Below are 16,431 nucleotides of genomic sequence, written 5' to 3'. Positions count from 1 at the left end.
ATAACAGCCCATAATGAAATTAATATCGATATAAAAGCATGATGCAAAATGGACATATCAGGGGTGCCCCAAGGGGAGCACAACCCACCAGGGCTTGCCAGGAGGCCCACACGCGCCCTGGTGGGTTGTGCCCACCTCGGGTGCCCCCCGGACCGTCTCTTTGCTCTCTCTTGAACAACCATGGAACCAAATAGCAAAGAGTCTCTTGTGTCCCCAACACACCCAATACAATGGTAAATTATATAGGTGCACTAGTTCGGCGAAGAGATGGTGATACAAGTGCAATATGGATGGTAGATATAGGTTTTTGTAATATGAAAATATAAAAACAGCAAGGTAACTAATGATAAAAGTGAGCAAAAACGGTATTGCAATGCTAGGAAACAAGGCCTAGGGTTCATACTTTCACTAGTGCAAGTTCTCTCAACAATAATAACACAATTGGATCATATAACTATCCCTCAACATGCAACAAAGAGTCACTCCAAAGTCACTAATAGTGGAGAACAAACGAAGATATTATTGTAGGGTACGAAACCACATCAAAGTTGTCCTTTCTGATCAATCTATTCAAGAGTCCGTAGTAAAATAACACGAAGCTATTATTTCCGTTCAATCTATCCTAGAGTTCGTACTAGAATAACACCTTAAGACACAAATCAACAAAAATCCTAATGTCACCTAGATACTCCAATGTCACCTCAAGTATCTGTGGGTATGATTATACGATATGCATCACACAATCTCAGATTCATGTATTCAACCAACACAAAGAACTTCAAAGAGTGCCCCAAAGTTTCTACCGGAGAGTCAAGACGAAAACGTGTGCCAACCCCTATGCATAAGTTCACAAGGTCACTGAACCCGCAAGTTGATCACCAAAACATACATCAAGTAGATCACGTGAATATCCCATTGTCACCACAGATAAGCACATGCAAGACATACATCAAGTGTTCTCAAATCCTTAAAGACTCAATCCGATAAGATAACTTCAAAGGGAAAACTCAATTCATTACAAGATATAGAGGAGGAGAAACATCATAAGATCCAACTATAGTCGCAAAGCTCGCGGTACATCAAGATCATGCCAAATCAAGAACACGAGAGAGAGAGATCAAACACATAGCTACTGGTACATACCCTCAGCCCCGAGGGTGAACTACTCCCTCCTCGTCATGGAGAGCATCAGGATGATGAAGATGGCCACCGAAGAGGGATCCTCCCTCTGACAGGGTGCCGGAATGGGTCTAGATTGGTTTTCGGTGGCTACGGAGGCTTGCGGCGGCGGAACTCCCAATCTAGGTTATTTTCTGGAAGTTTGGGGATATATAAGAGGCGTTGGTGTCGGGAACAAGTCAGGGGGTCCACGAGGCGGCCACGAGGCAGGGGGCACGCCCCCCACCCTCGCGGTGGCCTCGGGACTGTTCTGGTCCATATTCGATGCTCCGTGGGCTTCTTCTGGTCCAAAAATGATCTCTGTAAATTTTCAGGTCAATTGGACTCGGTTTGGTATTCCTTTTCTACGATACTCAAAAATAAGGAAAAAACCAGAAACTGGCACTGGGCTCTAGGTTAATAGGTTAGTCCCAAAAATAATATAAAAGATCATATTAAAGCCCATTAAACATCCAAAACAGATAATATAATAGCATGGAACAATCAAAAATTATAGATATGTTGGAGACGTATCAAGCATCCCCAATCTTAATTCCTGCTCGTCCTCGAGTAGGTAAATGATAAAAACAGAATTTTTGATGTGGAATGCTACCTAACATATTCATCAATGTAATCTTCTCTATTGTGACAAGAATATTCAGATCCATAAGATTCAAGACAAAAGTTTAATATTGACATAAAAACAGTAATACTTCAAGCGTACTAACCAAGCAATTATGTCCCCTCAAAATAACACAGCCAAAGAAAGCTCATCCCTACAAAATCATATAGTTTGGCCATGCTTCATTTTTGTCACACAAAATGCTCCCATCATGCACAATCCTGATGACAAGCCAAGCAATTGTTTCATACTTTAGTATTATCAAACTTTTTCAACTTTCAAGCAATACATGAGCGCGAGCCATGGACATAGCACTATAGGTGGAACAAAATATGATGATGGAGGTTGTGTGGAGAAGACAAAAAAGGAGAAAGTCTCACATCGACGCGGCTAATCAACGGGCTATGGAGATGCCCATCAATTGATTTCAATGCGAGGAGTAGGGATTGCCATGCAACGGATGCACTAGAGCTATAAATGTATGAAAGCTCAACAAAAGAAACTAAGTGGGTGTGCATCCAACTTGCTTGCTCACGAAGACCTAGGGCAATTTGAGGAAGCCCGTCATTGGAATATACCAGCCAAGTTCTATAATGTAAAATTCCCACTAGTATATGAAAATGTCAACATAAGAGACTCTCTATCATGGTGCTACTTTGAAGCACAAGTGTGGAAAAAGGATAGTAACATTGCCCCTTCTCTCTTTTTCTCTCATTTTTTTGTTTGGGCCTTATCTTTTTTTATGGCCTCTTTTTTTCATCGAGAGTCTCATCCCGACCTGTGGGGGAATCATAGTCTCCATCATCCTTTCCTCACATGGGACAATGCTCTAATAATGAAGATCATCACACTTTTATTTACTTACAACTAAAGAATTACAACTCGATACTTAGAACAAAATATGACTCTATGTGAATGCCTCCGGCGGTGTACCGGGATGTGCAATGAATCAAGAGTGACATGTATAAAAAAATATGAAAGGTGGGCATGCCACAAATATGATGTCAACTACATGATCATGCAAAGCAATATGACTATGATGAAGCATGTCATAATAAACGGAATGGTGGAAAGTTGCATGGCAATATATCTCGGAATGGCCATGGAAATTCCATAATAGGTAGGTATTGTGGCTGTTTTGAGGAAGGTAAATGATGGGTTTACGGTACCGGCGAAAGTTGCGCGGCACAAGAGAGGCTAGCAATGGTGGAAGGGTGAGAGTGCGTATAATCCATGAACGCAACATTATTCATAAAGAACTCACATACTTATTGCAAAAATCTACAAGTCATCAAAACCAAGCACTACACGCATGTTCCTAGAGGGATAGATTGGTAGGAAAATACCATCGCTCGTCCCCGACCGCCACTCATAAGGAAGGCACTCAAAGAACACCTTATGCTTCAAATTTGTCACACAACTGTTACCATACGTGCATGCTACGGGACTTGCCAACCTTAACACAAGTATTTCTCAATTTCATAATTACTCAACTAGCACAACTCACCATCTTTATATCTCAAAACAATTATCAAGTATCAAACTTCCCATAGTTTTTAATGCACTCTATATGAATTTTTTTATTATACCCATCTTGAATGCCTATCATATTAGGACTAATTTTATAACCAAAGCAAATTACCATGCTGTTCTAAAAGACTCTCAAAATAATATAAGTGAAGCATGAGAGATCAATAATTTCTATAAAATAGAACCATCATTGTGCTCTAAAATATATAAGTGAAGCACTAGAGCAAAATTATCTAGCTCAAAAGATATAAGTGAAGCACATAGAGTATTCTAATAAATTCTGATTCATGTGTGTCTCTCCCAAAAGGTGTGTACAATAAGGATGATTGTGGTAAACTAAAAGCAAAGACTCAAATCATACAAGACGCTCCAAAAAACACATATCATGTGGTGAATAAAAATATAGCTCCAAGTAAAGTTACCGATAGACGAAGACGAAAGAGGGGATGCCATCCGGGGCATCCCCAAGCTTAGGCTCTTGTTTGTCCTTGTATATTACCTTGGCATGCCTTGGGCATCCCAAAGCTTAGGCTCTTGCCACTCCTTATTCCATAGTCCATCGAATCTTTACCCAAAACTTGAAAACTTCACAACACAAAACTTAATAGAAAACTCGTAAGCTCTGTTAGTATAAGAAAATAAATCACCACTTAGGTATTGTTGTGAACTCATTGTAAATTCATATTGATGTAATATCTACTGTATTCCAACTTCTCTATGGTTCATACCCTCCGATACTACCCATAGATTCATCAAAATAAGCAAACAACACAATGAAAACAGAATCTGTCAAAAACAGAACAGTCTGTACTAATCTGGAGATTTTGAATACTTCTGTAACTCCACAAATTCTGGAAAAATAGGAAGACCAGGATAAAAAGTATATTTATCTACTGCAGTTGGAATTGGTATTTTATCACTCTCTGGTAAAAAATTATAATTATTTTCGTGAGCGCGTACTTTCTGTTTTTATCAGGAAGATCAAACAACAATCACCCAAGAAGATCCTAAAGGCTCTACTTGGCACAAACACTAACTAAAACATAAAAACCACAATAATAATAGAATCTAGATGAATTATTTATTACTAAACAGGAACAAAAAGCAAAGAACAAAAATAAAATTGGGTTGCCTCCCAACAAGCGTTAATGTTTAACGCCCCTAGCTAGGCATGATGATTTCAATGATGCTCACATAAAAGATAAGAATTGAAACATAAAGAGAGCATCATGAAGAATATGACTAGCACATTTAATTCTAACCCACTTCCTACGCATAAGGATTTTGTGAGAAAACAATTTATGGGAATAAGAATCAACTAGCATAGGAAAGCAAAACAAGTATAGCTTCAAGATTTTAAGCACATAGAGAGGAAACTTGATATTATTGCAATTCCTACAAGCATATATTCCTCCCTCATAATAATTTTCAGTAGCATCATGAATGAATTTAACAATATAACCATCACATAAAACATTCTTTTCATGATCCCCAAGCATATAAATTTTATTACTCTCCACATAAGCGAATTTCTTCTCATGAATAATAGTGGGAGCAAACTCAACAAAATAATTACCATGTGAGGCATAGTCCAATTGAAAACTAAAATAATGATGACAAGTTTCATGGTTATCATTATTCTTAATAGCATACAAGTCATCACAATAATCATCATAGATGGCAACTTTGTTCTCATAATCAATTGGAACCTCTTCCAAAATAGTGGAATCATTACTAAATAAAGTCATGACCTCTCCAGATCCACTTTTATAATTATCACAATAAGATTCAACATCCTCCAAAATAGTGGGATCATCACTTCCTAAAGTTCACACTCTTCCAAACCCACTTTCATCAATATAATCATCATAAATAAGAGGCATGTTATCATCATAATAAATTTGCTCATCAAAACTTGGGAGACAAAAAATATCATCTTCGTCAAACATAGCATCCCCAAGCTTGTGGCTTTGCACATCATTAGCATCATGGGTATTCAAAGAATTCATACTAATAACATTGGAATCATGCTCATCATCCAAAGATTTAGTGCCAAACATTTTAATACATTCTTCTTCTAACACTTTGGCACAATCATTGGAATCCTTATTTTCATGAAAGACATTAAAAAGATGAAGCATATGCGGCAACCTTAATTCCATTTTTTTGTAATTTTAGTTTATAGACTAAACTAGTGATAAAACAAGAAACAAAAAGATTCGATTGCAATATCTAAAGATATACCTTCAAGCGCTAACCTCCCCGGCAACGGCACCAGAAAAGAGCTTGATGTCTACTACACAACCTTCTTCTTGTAGACATTGTTTGGCCTCCAAGTGCAGAGGTTTGTAGGACTGTAGCAAATTTCCCTCAAGTTGATGACCTAAGGTTTATCGATCCGTGGGAGGCGTAGGATGAAGATGGTCTCTCTCAAACAACCCTGTAACCAAATAGCAAAGAGTCTCTTGTGTCCCCAACACACCCAATACAATGGTAAATTATATAGGTGCACTAGTTCGGCGAAGAGATGGTGATACAAGTGCAATATGGATGGTAGATATAGGTTTTTGTAATCTGAAAATATAAAAACATCAAGGTAACTAATGATAAAAGTGAGCGAAAACGGTATTGCAATGCTAGGAAACAAGGCCTAGGGTTCATACTTTCACTAGTGCAAGTTCTCTCAACAATAATAACATAATTGGATCATATAACTATCCCTCAACATGCAACAAAGAGTCACTCCAAAGTCACTAATAGCGGAGAACAAATGAAGATATTATTGTAGGGTACGAAACCACCTCAAAGTTATCCTTTCTAATCGATCTATTCAAGAGTCCGTAGTAAAATAACACGAAGCTATCCTTTCCGTTTAATCTATCCTAGAGTTCGTACTAGAATAACACCTTAAGACACAAATCAACCAAAACCCTAATGTCACCCAGATACTCCAATGTCACCTCAAGTATCCGTGGGTATGATTATACGATATGCATCACACAATCTCATATTCATGTATTCAACCAACACAAAGAACTTCAAAGAGTGCCCCAAAGTTTCTACCGGAGAGTCAAGACGAAAACGTGTGCCAACCCCTATGCATAAGTTCACAAGGTCACTGAACCCGCAAGTTGATCACAAAAACATACATCAAGTAGATCACATGAATATCTCATTGTCACCACAAATAAGCACATGCAAGACATACATCAAGTATTCTCAAATCCTTAAAGACTCAATCCGATAAGATAACTTCAAAGGGAAAACTCAATCCATTACAAGAGATAGAGGGGGAGAAACATCATAAGATCCAACTATAGTCGCAAAGCTCATGGTACATCAAGATCATGCCGAATCAAGAACACGAGAGAGAGAGAGAGAGAGAGAGAGAGAGAGAGAGAGAAAGAGAGATCAAAGACATAGCTACTGGTACATACCCTCAGCCCCGAGGGTGAACTACTCCCTCCTCGTCATGGAGAGCGCCAGGATGATGAAGATGGCCACCGGAGAGGGATTGCCCCCCTCCGGCGGGGTGCTGGAACAGGTCTAGATTGGTTTTCGATGGCTACGAAGGCTTGCGGCGGCGGAACTCCCGATCTAGGTTATTTTCTGGAAGTTTGGGGATATATACGAGCCGTTGGCATCGGGAAAAAGCCAGGGGGGTCCACGAGGCGGCCATGAGGCAGGGGGAGCGCCCAGGGGGTGGGGCGCGCCCCCACCCTCGTGGTGGCCTCGAGACTCTTTTGGTCCATCTCCGATGCTCCGTGGGCTTCTTTTGGTCCAAAAATGATCTCCGTAAATTTTCAGGTCAATTGGACTCCATTTGGTATTCCTTTTCTGCGATACCCAAAAACAAGGAAAAAAACTGAAACTGGCACTAGGCTCTAGGTTAATAGGTTAGTCCCAAAAATAATATAAAAGAGCATATTAAAGCCCATTAAACATCCAAAACAGATAATATAATAGCATGGAACAATCAAAAATTATAGATACGTTGGAGACGTATCATACCCCGGAAGGGATCGACAACCCCTTTAACATGTCGGGTTGCGAGAAGTTGTTATTTGTGTGCAGGTGCTGTTTAAGTTGTGTTGCTTGGTTCTCCTACTGGTTCGATAACCTTGGTTTCACATCTGAGAGAAATACCTATCGACGTTGTGCTGCATCATCCCTTTCTCTTTAGGGAAATACCGATGTAGCTTCAAGCGACATCAAAAGGAATTTTTGGCGCCGTTCCCAGGGAGGATCTTCAACATATACTAGGTTCCTAATCACAAATCTCATCTCCTCGCAATTTACATTATTTGCCATTTGCCTCTCATTTTCTCTCCCCCACTTCACAATTTTTTTGTCATTTTATTCGCCTCTCTTTTTCGTTCATCGTTTTCTTGCGGGATCTATCCGTTTTCTTGCTTCCTAGTCTTAATAGCTAGTGTGCCTACTCCTCCTTTGTCACCAGATTTTGAAGTGCTTTACTTCAAGCGAAGACAAGGAGAAATTTTTAAAGATGCTTGGTATAGACTTATGGAATCTTATCGTATTTCCAATTTAAAGGGAGACGCTAAGGTCTTGCTTCATAATTTTTATATAGGATTGGCTTTGCATCATCGACAACTCCTAGATTTTGCCGCTAAAGGGAATTTTATTAATCTTGATGCCAATGCTGCCTATGAAATTTTAGAAGGAATTTTGGGGATTCCACCTCAAAAGAAGGGGTTTGATTTCACCCCAGAGGGAGTTCAAATGCTGGACAAACTTGGTGATTTGCATAAACACATGGTTGAATTACAAAAATATAACAAACCCCTCAAACATCTCAATGGTAGTATCAATCGCATGAATACCTTGATTACTCTTTACAACAAGTGATTGGATATTTTGGATCTAAAGATGGTTTCTTTTCCGGAAAATTTAGGGAAGCGTAAAGAGCCTCTCGGGCTTGAGAAAACCCTTACAAAAGTTGCCAAAACTTCGGATGACAAAAGTTAGATCCTTGCTTTATGCCTAGCTAAGGGCGTAAAACTATAGCGCTTGTTGGGAGGCAACCCAATGAATAAAATTTATTTTGGCTTTTTGCTTCCTGTTTTTGAGTGTTAGCACAATCATGCTACTGTTATGATTGTGTTTTTTATTGTGCCAAGTAAAGCCTTTAGGATCTTCTTGGGTGATAGTTGTTTGAACTTGCTGAAAAAACAAAAACTTTTGCGCTCACGAAATTAATTCTCGTTTTTACCAGAGAGCGATAAAATACCCATTCCACTTGCGGTAGATCAATATATAGATTTCTCAGGTCTTCCTAATTTTTCTGAATTTTTCGAGTTACACAAGTATTCGAAATAGTCACATTGCTACAGATTGTTCTGTTTTGACAGATTCTGTTTTCTTTGTGTTGTGTGCTTATTTTGATGGCTCTATGGTTTTATTTGATGAGTTTTTGCCATAGAAAAGTTGGAATACAATATATATAATGCAAGAAAAAAATATGAATTGGGTTGATACAACACTTATAGTAGTGATTTATTATTATCTTATACTAATGGATCTCACAAAGGTTTTGTTGAGTTTTGTGTGATTGAAGTTTTCAAGTTTTGGGTTATCTTATGATGGATGAAGGAATAAGGAGTAGAAGAGCCTAAGCTTGGGGATGCCCCGGCATCCCAAGCTATTATCCAAAACTAGGCAACCAACTAAGCTTGGGGATGCCCCTGAGTGGCATCCCCTCTTTCTTCTAATGACCATTAGTAATTTACTTGAAGCTATATTTTTATTCATCACATACTATGTGTTTTGCTTGGAGCGTCTTGTATGATATGAGTCTTTGCTTGTTTCATTTTGTATTTTAAGTCTTGATCCCTTGCTGGACACACCTATTTGGGAGAGCCAAAATTATGTCATGACTTGTTAGAATTGCTCTCTTTGCTTCACTTAAATCTTTTATGAGCTATGGACTTGCTCTAGTGCTTCACTTATATCTTTTTGAGCACGGTGTGCTTTAGTATATTTGAAGAAATGCTTTCTTGCTTCACTTATATTTATTTGAGAGTTATTAAAGTTTTCAAGAAATTCTCTCTTGCTTCACTTAAATTAATTTGAGAGAAAGAAATATTATGCTCATGATCTTCACTTATATTTGTTTGAGCTTATGAAAAGCAACACATGAAAATTAGTCCCAAAGTGATAGATATCCAAGAAGGATATAATAAAAACTTCCATGAAGATCATTGGACAAAATAAACTTGATTCTTAGTAATAGTTTTGAGATATGATGATGTGATATGTGAGTCATCTTGATGAGTAATTATGCTTCGGTAAGAATATTGGTGTTAAGGTTTGTGATTCCCTATGCAAGCACGAAAGTCAACAGTCATGCAATGGAATTATATCCTACTTATGGTGCATTATTCGGTGTTAGTTATGCTTAATGCTTGCTTATGAGAGTATCTGTTTCGTGGTTGTTCGCTTCTCAATCTTTTGCTAGCCTTCATTTTGCACTAAGTATGATCTCTACTTGTGCATCCAAAATCCTTTAAACCAATTTTGCCACATGAGTCCAATATATCTACCTATATGCGGTATTCTTTTGCCATACTAAGCAAATTTGCATGTTCCATCTCTAATTTTCAAAATAAACTTCTGTTTTGTGTGTACGTTTCGCTCACGGAGCGGTGAGGGGTGGCTAATATTTTCCATGCTAGATGTGTTATTCTCACAATGAGTGTTTATTCAATTGTCATTGCATGAGAGTAAGGCAAAGGTATTAGGGATGCCCAGTCCTGAAATGAAAAAATGAATTTACTTTATGTTGTCAAATAATAAATTCCTTGAAAAGTGTTGGTATGGAGGAAAACTGTGGATACGGCTAGCCATGGAAAGTGAAAGTATGGTGGAAAAAGGAATACACTTTATTTTCTGTTTGGGAACCACCTATGATATATCTAAGCATGGAAATTATTGGGAACTCTAAGTCGTTTTCGTTGGTGGGATGGATACACCTCCCAAAATGTTTTTATCTCTAAGTTTTTCGCTTTGAGCTCTGGCACCTCTACAAATCCCTACTTCCCTCTGCGAAGGGCCTTTCTTTTACTTTATGCAATTTTTATTTTTGAATTTGAGTCTCCATCTTCTCTTATAAAATCATCAACTAGGAGGCAATATGATCGTGCTTGAGTATTGGGTGTAGCTAATATGCAAGTGTGTTTCATGAATGGATCAATCGTTGAGCATGATGGGCTAGGGATAACTTATTTTAGTGTTGATATTTTGAAATACATGGTTGCTTGTTGATATGCTTGAGTATTTAAGTTATCATGTCAAAACTAGACTATTGCTTTGAACAATATAAAATTCCAAATGTCCATGCTATAAGAAAAGAATATGATATGACATGTTAGGCAACATTCCACATCAAAAATTATGTTTTTATCACTTCCCTACTCGAGGACGAGTAGGAGTTAAGCTTGGGGATGCTGATACGTCTCCAACGTATCTATAATTTTTTATTGTTCCGTGTTGTTATATTATCAATCTTGTATGTTTTATAATCATTTTATAGTCATTTTATATCATTTTTTGGTACTATCGGTGACGCCTCCGATTTGATCGTACACTAATCATGCACGCAAATGTGTACGATCAAGATCAAGGATGAAGGAAATATGCCCTAGAGGCAATAATAAAGTTATTATTTATTTCCTTATATCATGATAAATGTTTATTATTCATGCTAGAATTGTATTAAACGGAAACTTGATACATGTGTGAATACATAGACAAAACAGAGTGTCACTAGTATGCCTCTACTTGACTAGCTCGTTGAATCAAATATGGTTATGTTTTCTAACCATAGACAAAGAGTTGTCATTTGATTAACGGGACCACATCATTAGGAGAATGATGTGATTGACTTGACCCATTCCGTTAGCTTAGCACTTGATCGTTTAGTTTGTTGCTATTGCTTTCTTCATGACTTATACATGTTCCTATGACTATGAGATTATGAAACTCCCTTTTACTAGAGGAACACTTTGTGTGCTACCAAACGTCACAACGTAACTGGGTGATTGTAAAGGTGCTCTACAGGTGTCTTCAAAGGTACTTGTTGGGTTGGCGTATTTCAAGATTAGGATTTGTCACTCCGATTGTCGGAGAGGTATCTCTGGGCCCACTCGGTAATACACATCACTCAAGCCTTGCAAGAATTGTAACTAATGAGTTAGTTGCGGGATGATGTATTATGGAACGAGTAAAGAGACCTGCCGGTAACGAGATTGAACTAGGTATTGAGATACCGACGATCGAATCTCGGGCAAGTAACATACCGATGACAAAGGGAACAACATATGTTGTTATGCGGTTTGACCGATAAAGATCTTCGTAGAATATGTAGGAGCCAATATGAGCATCCAGGTTCTGCTATTGGTTATTGATCGGTGACGTGTCTCGGTCATGTCTACATAGTTCTCGAACCCGTAGGGTCCGCACGCTTAAAGTTCGATGACGGTTATATTATGAGTTTATGTGTTTTGATGTATCGAAGGTAGTTCAGAGTCCCGGATGTGATCACGACATGACGAGGAGTCTCGAAATGATTGAGACATGAAGATTGATATATTGGACGACTATATTCGGACACCGGAATGGTTCCGGGGGTTATCGGATATATACCGGAGTACCGGGGGGTTACGGAACCCCCCCGGGGGTTATTGGGCCTCATGGGCCCAAGTGGTGGAAGAGGAGAGGCGGCAGGAGGTGGCGCGCAGCCCCCCTTGCCCCAATCCTAATTGGGAAAGGGAAGGGGGCGGCGCCCCCCCTTCTCCTTCCTTCTCTCCACCTCCTCCTTCCCCCTTCTCCTAGTTGGAATAGGAAAGGGGGGGAGGGGCAAAACCTACTTGGAGTAGGATTGCCCCCCCTTGGGCGCGCCTCCTCCCCTTGGCCGCCCCCCTCCTCCTCCCCCCTTTATATACAGAGGAGGGGGGCACCCCGTAGACACAACAATTGATCTCTTGGATCTTTTAGCCGTGTGCGGTGCCCCCCTCCACCATAATCCACCTCGGTCATATCATAGCGGTGCTTAGGCGAAGCCCTGCGTCGGTAGAACATCATCATCGTCACCACGTCGTTGTGCTGACGGAACTCTCCCTCAAAGCTCGGCTGGACCGGAGTTTGAGGGACGTCATCGAGTTCAACGTGTGCAAAACTCGGAGGTGCCGTGCGTTGGGTGCTTGATCGGTCGGATCATGAAGACGTACGACTACATCAACCGCGTTGTGCTAACGCTTCCGCTTTCATTCTACGAGGGTACGTGTACACACTCTCCCCTCTCGTTGCTATGCATCACCATGATCTTGCGTGTGCGTAGGATTTTTTTTGAAATTACTACGTTCCCCAACAAAGGACTCACGAGAAGATATCACAACACAACTCTAGACACAAATTAAAATAATACAAGCTTTATATTACAAGCCAGGGGCCTCGAGGGCTCGAATACGTAAGCTCGAATACACAATAGTCAGCGGAAGCAATAATATCTGAGTACAGACATAAGTTAAACAAGTTTGCCTTAAGAAGGCTAGCACAAAAGTAGCAACGATCGAAAAGGCAATGCCTCCAGCTGCCTGGGACCTCCTAATTACTCCTCGAAGCCAAACTCCATGTAGGAACATCCTCGGGATCCTCTGGCTCCTGGACTCCATCATCTGGTTGCGACATCCGAGACAAATGGAAAATGGGGAAAAGAGGGAGCAAAACAACCATGAGTACTCATCCAAAGTACTCGCAAGCAAGGATCTACACCACATATGCATTGGTATCAATGAAATGGGTAGTATCTGTGGATTGAACTATAGAATGCCAGAATAAGAGGGGGATAGCTAGTCTTATCGAAGACTACACTTCTGGCTGCCTCCATCTTGAAACATGTAAAAGAGAGTAGCAAGAGCAGCATCAAGGAACACTGCATAGCATAATCCTACCCGGCGATCCTCCCCTCGTCGCCCTGTGGGAAAGCAATCACCGGGTTGTATCTAGAACTTGTAAGAGGTGTGTTTTATTAAGTATCCAGTTCTAGTTGTCATAAGGTCGGAATACAACTCTGGGTCGTCCTTTTACTGAAGGACGCGACTATTCGAATAGATAAACTTCCTTGTAGGGGTGCACTACATTACCCAACACGCTCGATCCCTCTGGCCGGACACACTTTCCTGGGTCATGCCCAGCCTCGGAAGATCAACACGTCGCAGCCCTACCTAGGCACAACAAAGAGGTCAGCATGCCGGTCTAAATCCTATGCACGCAGGGGTCTGGGCCCATCGCCCATTGCACACCTGCATGTTGCAAACGCGGCCGGTAAGCAGACCTAGCCTTCCTAATACAAGAGCAGGCGTTCCAGTCCAATTCGGCGCGTGCCGCTCAGTCGCTGACGTCAAGAAGGCTTCGACTGATACCACGACATCGAGTGCCCATAACTGTTCTCACGTAGTTGGTTAGTGCGTATAGGCTAGTGGCCAGACTCAGATCAAATATCCAGATCTCGTTAAGCGTGTTATTTGAAGTATCCGCGGATGCCGACCAGGGACCAGGCCCACCTGTCTCCTAGGTGGTCGCAACCTGCCATGTCGCTCCGCCATAAAGTAACCATCAGGGGGCTGTTGGGAACCCAGGCCCACCACTACCTGGGTGGAACCACCTGCCCCTTTAGCCCCATCTCCGAATCATCAACATAAGTATGTGATAGTATAGCATATACCCGTGATCACCTCTCGAGTGATCACGACCTAGTAATATAGCATGGCAGACGGACAAGAGTGTAGGGCCACTGATGTAATACTAGCAACTTATTCTAAGCATTAGGATAGCAGGTAAAGGTATCAACAGTAGTAACAAGGACATGCTATGCAGCAGTATAGGATCAAACCGATGAAGCAGTAACACTACTCTAATGCAAGCAGTAGAGGGAAGGAGTAGGCGATATCGGGATGAACAAGGGGGGGGGGGCTTGCCTGGAAGCTCTGCTGGAAAGGAAGGGTCGTTGTCGACGTAGTCGATCACTGGGCATCATCGGTCTCGGGGTCTACCGAAGAGAATAGGGGGGAGAATCAATAAATAGCAAGCATACAAATGCAACAGAAAGCACAACAAGACGATATGCAGAGCTAGGTTTGACCTAACATAGTGCTACACGTTGCAGACGGAGAGGGAAAACATTCGAGGATGATTTCCCGGCGTTAGACGGATTCCGGACGGATGAAAGAGAGGGGACGGGTCCATGTTCAACATGCTAGGGGCATGTGACAGATGAGCGGACCACGTATTTGGATTCATTGGAATTTTTTGAGCAACTTTCATATAGAAAACTTTTTCATCCGAGTTACAGATTATTTTCTATGATTTTCTAAAGTTTTAATAGTTTTCTGAAATTATTTAAATTAACAGAATTAACAGAAAAAGGAATATGATATCAGCATTGCGTGGGGATGATGTCAGCAGCCAACAGACTCGCTGACCAGGTCAAACATGACCTGTGGGTCTAGTGGGACCCACATGTCATACACAGAGAGCTAACAGAGTTTTAAAACTAACTAAACAGAGTTATTTAGCAGGTAGGCCCCACCTTTCATAGACTAATTAACTAAATGAATTAGTTTTAATTATTAAAATGTTTTAATTAGAGGATTAAGTGGTGAGGACCGCACGTCAGCGTCACAGAGATGCCTAGTCAGCAGAGTGACTCAGTCAACAGCGCCCCACGGCCCCACGGTTAGTGGCTCAGGGGGCGAGCCCCAGGCGTCCTCGTCAGCCCACGGCGGCGCTAGTCGCTGGAGTAACTCCGGCAGGCCGTTTCACGATGGCGCATCGCCGGCGAGGTTCGGAAACAGCAGTCCAACGTCTATTTGACGCGCGAGAGACGCCGTTCGGACGCGGTGAACGAGCCACGTCGAGTGGCGGCAGCGGCAACAGCTGGGGAGGCTGGAAAGGGCGCCGGCCATGAGCTGCAGCGGCGGCGGCGGCTTCTGGGCAACGGCGGAAACGACGCTAGAGAGGGTGGTTGCACGAACTGGAGGGTGCTACGGGTTCCTACGGTGTTGGGGAGCACGCCCGAGAACTCGATCGAGCTCAATGTCGACCGAAACAACGGCGGCGAATGGCGCGGTGGAGACGTCCTATGGCCACGGTGGCTAGCTGGGCTACGGGGACGGAAAGGAGCAAGGGAGAGGGGGAGCACGTGCGGTGCTCACCGAGGAGCGCACGGGTGGCTCGTCGACAACTTAGGAGTGCAGATGGCGAGGAATCGCGGCGACAGCGTCGCGATGGCCGGAGAAGGGGATCGGGTCGCCGACGTTGTTGTGCTGCTCCCCGACTTGATCCAATGGCACCGGACAAAGGGGTTGACGGTGCTGGGGCTCCCGGACAGATCGGCGAGGTCACAGGGGCTCGGTGGCCGCGGGGTCGACGGAGATGTGGCGGCGGCCACGCTCGGTTGTGCTCGGCAGAGAGTAGGGAGGAGTGGGCGAGCTCCAGGGAGAGGGAGAGGGGGAAGTGGGCGCTAAGGTTAGGAGAGGTGGCATGGCGTCGCCCTTATCCCTTCTCAGAGCCGTAGGATGGACGACGCGTAGCAGCTTGCCGGCGTGTCAGCGCGTGCGGCTGACAACTCGCGATAGGAAGGGGAAGGCCAGGGAGTGGGCTAGGCTGCGGCTGCTGTAGACTAGAGCCCACATACACAGTAGACTCTAGGCCTTTTCTAATTTTATTTTCAGTTTCCAATTATACTTTCCTATTGCATTTTCTTTTAGCTAGCAATTGTATTTTGTAAAATATGGGACTAGCCAAAACAAATACTAGGCAATGGTTGGCACTGCCACAAAAAGTTTGGAGCCAAATGGAGAAGTCTAAGCATTTTTAAAAAATGAAAAGGCCAACTTAAATACTGTTGGACCAGGAAATGAATTTCCAGGGGCAATTTGGGAGTTCCAAAAAATGTTGGTTTCAATTTTATAATTACCTTGGGATCATTTGCAACATCATGAATATTTTTGTTTGCATGACAGAAGAAGTAAATATCCGACTTGTATTTCAAATGGAATTTGGTTTTGATTTTCATCAAGTGGCAATTTAGTCTGAAAAAA

This window comes from Triticum aestivum, chromosome 3A (genome assembly GCF_018294505.1).
Source record: "Triticum aestivum cultivar Chinese Spring chromosome 3A, IWGSC CS RefSeq v2.1, whole genome shotgun sequence".
In the NCBI taxonomy this organism is placed as follows: Eukaryota; Viridiplantae; Streptophyta; class Magnoliopsida; order Poales; family Poaceae; genus Triticum; species Triticum aestivum.
Note: the sequence above shows the minus strand (reverse complement) of the source record.